The sequence below is a fragment of the Triticum aestivum genome, chromosome 1D (genome assembly GCF_018294505.1).
Source record: "Triticum aestivum cultivar Chinese Spring chromosome 1D, IWGSC CS RefSeq v2.1, whole genome shotgun sequence".
Lineage (NCBI taxonomy): Eukaryota > Viridiplantae > Streptophyta > Magnoliopsida > Poales > Poaceae > Triticum > Triticum aestivum.
The window spans coordinates 415,787,111-415,794,882 of NC_057796.1; the positions used below are offsets into that span (position 1 = coordinate 415,787,111).

The 7,772-nt window shown below is 55.6% G+C and overlaps 1 pseudogene; it reads right to left on the minus strand.

Moving 5' to 3' along the window:
* LOC123159850 (scopoletin glucosyltransferase-like) overlaps positions 1-7,772 on the minus strand; it is a 25,674-nt pseudogene that overhangs the window by 9,691 nt on the left and 8,211 nt on the right.

Here is a 7,772-nt window from a genome sequence, read left to right on the forward strand (position 1 = left end):
GCCGCCGGTAGGCACTGCCGGGCAAAGCCTGGATGGTGCGGCGGTGGCGGGGCCCTTCCTCCGTCTCTGCCCGTGGAAGACCGGCGCGGGGTAGCGCCTCGGTTGGCGGCGCTGGGCGGCCGCAGGGCCCAGCGGCGCGGCGGCGAGAGCGTGATGCGGTGGCGCTTCCAGCCGGTGGCTGCGCGCCGGCGCTCTGCTTCCTGAGCGTGGCGTGGTGGCTGCGGAGCTCCTGACCCGGGAGGTGGCACGCGGTTGGCCTACCATCCGGATCCGGCCGGATCTGGAGGTGGGGGTCAGCCGGCGGCTCGGGTCTGGTAGTTTTGGTGGCGGTGTGCCCCCTGGATGCTGGCTCTTGGGGGGGCTGGTGTTGGGGGCGGCGCGGATGTCCTGGATGGATCGGCTGGTCCTCCAGGCGGCCTCGGGGCTGAATCTGGTTGCTGGTGGTGGATGGCGTCCATCGGAGTGCAGGGTCCGTGAGCCGACCTGGTCCGCGTTGGTGTTCCCTCGCGTTAGCGCTCCTCTTCATGTTGCTTCATTGTGGCATCGATCCGAGTAGGCGCCCGTGTTGCTGCTATGTTGCAGGCAGATTGACGGTGCTGGCCATGGATGTGGTGGCGTGTGAGCTTGGACCGGGCCGGGACTTGCTCGGCAGTGGCTGTCGGCAGCTACTAGGCCGTGCTCCCCACAGTCGACGATGATTGTCGGGGGACACATGTGTGGATGCCCCCTACTTTGGGGCGCTCACCTAGGCCGAGTGGCTGATGTCGGGCTAGGAACAAAAGGAGACACCTCCCGTTCCTCCCACCGTGGCTGCGCATTGTGAGGTCGGCGGTTGGCGGTGACTCAGGACACGGATGCCGGGGTGGCGGCCCCGGATGGTGGGCTGCATGGTTGGCTCTCCGGCGGGCACTATGGCGGTGGTGCTGGCTCTCCTCTTGGTCGTGTGGGCGACGAGGGGTAGCGTCAGGTGGCTCGGGCTCGCACTCCTTCGCTGGGGCGACGCCCAGATCCAGATCTGGGTGTCTGGAATCGCTGTGGTTGCCCTGGGGGCCTCGTGTGGCACGGGTGAGTTGCCGAGCGAAAGCTCCGTGCTTTTGCGCCTACGGTGACGACGCTTGTGGGCGCCGCTTTCTTCTTGAAGACGTCGTTGTGGATCTTCTCTCCGTGCCAGGGTTCTGAGCGAAAGCTCAAGCCCACTTTGGACTCGGCAGCGGCGATGCTTCGTGCCATCTTCCCTCCTGTTCCTTTGGGCTCCAAGAATCTCGCCACGGCCCGCGCCACGGCCGCCGCCGGCACCGTATGCTGCTCCTCGTACATCGTGCTTCGTGGCCCGTCCCACACCCTCTCGCCAATCTTCAGAACGTCTGTGACCAGCCTCTCCTCGATGAACTGGTCGAACACCAGCGGCCATGTCAGCATCGGCACGCCGGCCGCCGCCGCCTCCAGCAGCGGCTCGACCCGCAGTGCATCAGGAATGCCCCCACGGCCGGATGAGCCAGGACTGTGGTCTGTGGGGCCCACCCTCTGACGAGCATCCCCCTCTTCCCGGCACGCTCCTCCCACCCCGCCGGCGGCGCCCACCCCTCGGCCCTCAGCGCCCACAAGAACAGCTTGCCGGAGGCTTCCAATCCGAGAGCCAGCTCCCGGAGCTGATCTCCAGAGATGAAGGCGTAGGTGCCGAAGCATACATACACCACCGAGCGTTTGGCCATCGAGCCCAGCCAACGGATGCACGGTGACTCACCAGCACTTGCTCCGGCTGGTGGCAACGGCAGTGACAGTGGCCCGACGAAGCTTCACGTAGCCGGGGCGCGCGTACAACTCACAGTACTGCTGTTGCATGTCCAAGAAGGTGTTGACGGCGAGGCCGAAGCACCTGGCTTGCCCCGCCAAGACCGGGCTGAATCGGGCGTGTTTCTCATGGCATCTCAAGAACTCTGGCAGTTCCGTCCTTGGGATCCGCATCTCTGGGCCTGGAAACTCAGGGACGATCACCTCCTGTTCATCGGAGACGCCATCGACTGCGCCAGCGATATTGCGCATGGCGAGGGTTGAGAAGGGGGGCATGTCGTGGTTCTAAGTCTGACAGTAGAATGGGGGGTAGGGATGTAGAGGCAAGATCCTAGCTATGGAGAAGCTGTACGCACGAGTTTTATGAGTTCAGGCCCTTCTCGGAGGAAGTAACAACCCTACGTCTCGGAGCCCGGAGGCGGTCGACTGGATTATATGCGTGTTTGTTACACGGGGTGCGAACCCTTGTGCATGTGGAGGGGGTGGCTTATATAGAGTGCGCCAGGACCCCGGCCATCCCACGTTACAAGGGATTTAAGGTACATCAAGAGGGGGCCGTTACTAGTAACGTCCGTAATAAAGTGTTATAAATGGCTATTAAGTCTAGGAGTTAATGCTCGACCATTGCTGTGTACAGTGACTTTAGGTCTTCTGTCCGTCGAGTGTTTGTTGTTACGGCCGAGTGATCTTGATTCCTCCGAGTGGAAATGATTCTGGTCGAGTGGGTGATGGTACCCCTCGAATGCTTCTGGCTTTAGAGTGATGTCCTTGGGGAGGGTATTTAGGTCAGGCCTACGACCCTACCCTAGGTACATGTCCTCATCATTAGCCCTTGAATGGATCATGGTTTGAGTGGAGAAGGAGTTGAAAATACTTCCGACTCATTTTTCGCGCTTCGGGTGTGTCTTGTTTTGGATCAACGAACCGAGGTGGTGACACTAACTTCTTTTTCAGTCGCCTTGATCCATTCCTGGTTTTGTCGAGTGAACTTTTGCTGGAAGAAGTCCGAGTGCTAATGTGGTGGGGATCTTCCGTCTGACAAGTTGCTCTGCTGCCCGCGGATCTCGCGGGATTCGAATTTCGGGAAGCGCGTGGGGCGGAGGAGGCCGCAGTAATCGGGCTGGATAAGGCAAGGCCGCCTCGATTCCCGCGCCGCCTTTTTTGCCACGTATCACGCGCGCGACTGTTGCGGGATTTGATAAGATTGCCCGGGCCTACAGGTCAGTCACTCGGAAGCAACCCCATATAAGGCGCCGGACCGGGGTTTTTGAACAGTGCGTCCTCATTCTTCTTCTCTCTTCTCAGTTTTCCTCACTGCGTCTGCTCCTCCTCCAGCGCCGCCGCTCCGCTCGAGCTCCGTTCGCGGCGATGGGGAAAGAAAAGACGGTGGCTCTGGAGTGCGCGAAGAAGGCAACGGCGAAGGCGAAGGGGAAAAAGTCCAGCCGGGGCGGATCCTCGTCATGGTCTGGTTTGCCGCGCGGCTGGATCCAGGGCGACTGGATCCGGTCGACGATCAGTCAGGATGACCTCGACGATCTGGCGGAGGAGGGGCTGATTCCTCACGGATCGGCGTGGCTCCCGGAGGATGAGACCGAACCTCGACCGCGGGAGGGTGAGTGCGTCCTCCTTGCCACTCACATCGACCGTGGATTTTCTCTGCCTCTGCATCCTTTTTTCCGGGCTTTCTTGAATTTCTTTGGAGCACAACTTCATCACTTTCCCCCCAACACCATCATATATCTTGCTGCTTTTGTGTCTCTGTGCGAAAACTTCTTGGGTTGTCGACCACACTGGGGTCTCTTCAAGCACATTTTCACGTGTCGCTCCCAGTCGGTCAAAAAGGCTAACCCGAGTGACGAGAGGACTCAGGTGATCCAGATGTGTGGGGGTCTTGGGATTCAGATGAGGGTTAAGAGCTCTTTCCCAGCCATAACTCTTCCTGAGTCAGTACGAGGATGGCAGTCGACGTGGTTTTACTACAAAGACCAGCCGACTCCAGGTCAGTCGACTGGACTTCCTCCTTTTTCTATGGCTCGCGTAGAGAAGCCCTCCGCCTTGAAAGTGACTCCAGGGGAGAAAGCGGAGGTGAAAGTGCTAGTTGAGCGAGTGGTCTATCTCATCCGTGAGGGCGTAACTGGAATGGATCTGCTGGAAGTCTTCCTCAGACGACGCATTCAGCCACTTCAAGCCCGCGACCATCCGATGTGGATGTATTCGGGCATTGAAGATTCCACTCGGGTGCACCCAGAAGAAGTCGACGAGGATACGGTGGAGATGTGGTTGAGGAGTATCACTGGCAACAAGGATAACCCCAGAGGAGCCAGGAGAATCCCTCCACTTGACCAATCCTATGAACCAGACCAGGTCCGATTCTGAATTACTGAGTGTCATCTTGATTTAACATGCAACTGTTTATGCTTCACCGACTGACTTTGTCTTGCTTGTTTTCTTCTAGGCCCTTACTGAATATACTCAATGCCTAACGGAGAGCAGGAGCAGGACCCGGAGGGGGAGGCAAGCGGAGGTGAAAGCGGCGAGTGGCATTCCGACGGAGAGGGGGACGAGGAGAGCGACGACCCGAGTGACGAAGAAGAGGTCGACTCTCCTCCCCGCAGGGAAAGGCGATCCAAACTTACTCACGACCCGGCGAGCGCCCATGACAAGGCGACCGTTCAGACTAGGCAGTCGTCAAAGCGTGCTCGGACGTCCTCTCCGGCACCAACTGAAAAAGCTCCAAAGTAGTCCAAGGTTGTAGTGCAGAAGACTCGGAAGGCGCTGCCGAGAATCAAAATTGACGTTCCTGTTGCTTCTGCGTGAGTGTTCTTCTTTCGCTTTTACTCAACGTTCTGTGCTGTTTATTTTTCCCTTGGTTTGACTGAATGAATCTTGAAACTGGCAGTGCCGCTACCTCTGGGACCTCTGCTTATAAGAACGAGGATGAGGAAATGGAAGATGCGGTGACCTCCAATCCGGGTACAATCCTCATGATTTTGTCTTCGATTTGTCGATTGAACTGCGATATATCCAATCGGGTGATGAAACTTTGGCGACTGATCTTTTTACAGCCCTCAACGTCATTGACCTCCCCGACGACGACGAGGACGAGCCACAGAGGCCCTTGGGGAGAAGAAACAGGAAAACGTCCGCTGGCAGGACGCTTCAATCGACACCGGTGGCGGAACCTGTAATTCAGGACGCCGGCGATGCCAATCGGACTTCCGTCTCCTTCGCCATACCGCTGTCGAGTGCTCAGCCTTCCTCGCCAGCTGCACAGACTCCCGCCGATCCACCTTCACTTTTTGCAACACATCACGTCCCAGAGGACCAAGTGGGTGCTGCAAAAGAGGCTATACGCCAGGCGGGCATTATGATGGAGAAGATGAAGATGGTGCGGGAAGCCAGCCAAGCTGCTTATGATGCCAGCTCCGCTCTCCAGAGCAACTTCCAGGTTAGTAGATCGTCGACTGACTCTTCTGGCTTATTCTGTTAGGATATGGTACCTGAAAACTTTCTTTCCAAGAATCTTTGCATCTGTCTGCGCCTTGTATCTGTACACCCATTGGGTGTTTTGATTTGTCACTGAACGGATTCGCACTTTGAGCTGATAATGTTGTTGCCGATTGAATCTTTTGACCAGTGGGGGCACACTGAGTGCACCCACTGGGTGTAGTCCCCGAGACCATAATTGACTGCGGGCAGTCGACTATGGTCTGAGCATCAGAATTTGAATTTCTTCACTCGGTCTGGTCAGGCCATGTCGAGTGGAACTTTGAACCAGTGGGGGCACACTGAGTGCACCCACTGGGTGTAGTCCCCGAGACCATAATTGACTGCGGGCAGTCGGCTATGGTCTGAGCATCAGAATTTGAATTTCTTCACTCGGTCTGGTCGGGCCATGTCGAGTGGAACTTTGAATCAGTGGTTTTTTTTGCACTCGTGCTGGAAAGGCCTTGTCGAGTGTAAACTGAACCAGTGGGTGCATGCTAAGTGCACCCACTGGGTGTAGTCCCCGAGACTACTATTGGATGTTTGATTCGGCAGTAGTCTTAGAATTTGTTGGCTTTTATCTTTTTACATCTCCGAAACAGCCAATCTTTTCACCAGTCGACTGACCTGTTCTTTGGTTGCAGAAATCTTGTGATCTTGGAGCTCGTTTTGCTGACCTAGAGAAGCAACAGATTCAGCTCAACCTCGATCTGGAGCTGGCCAAGACAGAACTGCAGAAGGCCAAGGATGACGCCGCTGGTAAGGAAGACCTGTCGACTAAGTTTTCCCTGAACCGGATTTCATTCTGCTTTTTTTGAATCCAACATTATTTCTTTTAGAGAAACTGAACCAAGCTCTGGCGAAAAAGGATCAAGATCTGGCGGCCGCGCAGAAAAAAGCTGATGAGAAAACTGCGCTCGCGGAACAGAAGTTGGCTTCAGTCGGCAAATTGGAGGAAGAAAACTCCAGGCTGAAAACTGCCCTTGACGAAGCCAATAAGGAAGCGACTTGCCTGAAGAAGGACAAGGAAAATCTGAACGAGAAGATGGAAGGTATTGCCCGCAGGAGGAACGATCTGGAGAATTATCTGGGAAGCCTTGCTAAGAAGTTGTTCGTCATGCTTGAAGGTGTTTCCTTTGATCCGACTGCTTTGTTCTTGTCGACTCGACATATGATCATTGGCTTACCCTTGAATTGTGTATGCAGAGTTTTGCCGGGACTTCAAGGAAGAGACCGGGCGAATTGAACCAAGCTTGGACCCCATCAACTCTCCAGTGAAGAATGAAGCTGCCATGAACGTGCTCCGACTGGAATCCCCCATCACTAGTGTTGTCGATTATCTCGCCCGACTGAAAGTCGCGATGTCGCGGATTGACACAGCTCTCTGGCCCATGGCAACACTTCAGAATGACCTCGAGGCTATGATGGCTCGGCTCAATGAAGCTCCCAATCGAATTCAAGAATGGAAGAAGTCTTCTGCCCGGTGCGGCGCTGATGTGGCTCTATCTCTGGTTCGCGTCCACTGTCGAGAAGCTCGGGAAGAGAAGCTGGCGGCGATTAAAGTTGCTAACACCAAGAGGCACGACTTCCAGTCCTTCATGGAGACTTTCATTGCTGCCGCCACTCGGATTGCTGACGGGATCGACCTGGACAAATTCGTCGAGCCTGCCAGCCCTCCTCCCGCGGAGTGAACAAACTTTTATGCTCTGCCTTAAATTTGCCTAGGAATGCCAAGTGATTTTGTAACCGTTAAACTCCTTAGGGCTGAATGCCTGAGTACTTTGATCCGTGGTCTTGAACTTTAGGATCTGAACTTGATTTATCTCTGAATATGCTTGTATTTGTCTTCGAGTGGAATTTGTTCTTCACATGGAATAATCTTTGTGCTTGAGATGCAGCTCTGAGGTTGATGCTCCAGTCGACCCGCACCTCGTCGTCCTTGCGGATAAGGGTGGAGTGCATGTTGTACTTGTGGCGCAGCTCCGAAAGAGAAGGTTGCAGTCGACCTGCACCTCGTCGTCCTTGTGGATAGGGATGGAGCGCATGTTGTACTTGTGGTGCAACTCCGAAAGAGAAGGTTGTAGTCGACCTGCACCTCGTCGTCCTTGCGAATGGGGATGGACTTCGAACTTAGGCGAGTACTAGACTGCAGCTAAGCCCCCGAGTGGGAGGGTTGCTCACCACTCGGTAGGATTTTTCAAAATTAGGCGAGTACTGGACTGCAGCTAAGCCCCCGAGTGGGAGGGTTGCTCACCACTCGGTAGGATTTTACAAACTTAGGCTAGTCCTGGACTGCAGCTAAGCCCCCAAGTGGGAGGGTTTCTCACCCACTCGGTAGGATTTTTCAAACTTAGGCGAGTACTGGACTGTAGCTAAGCCTCCGAGTGTGAGGGTTGCTCACCACTCGGTAGAATTTTACAAACTTAGGCGAGTACTGGACTGCAGCTAAGCCCCCGAGTGAGAGGCTTGCTCACCTCGGTAGGATTTTACAAACT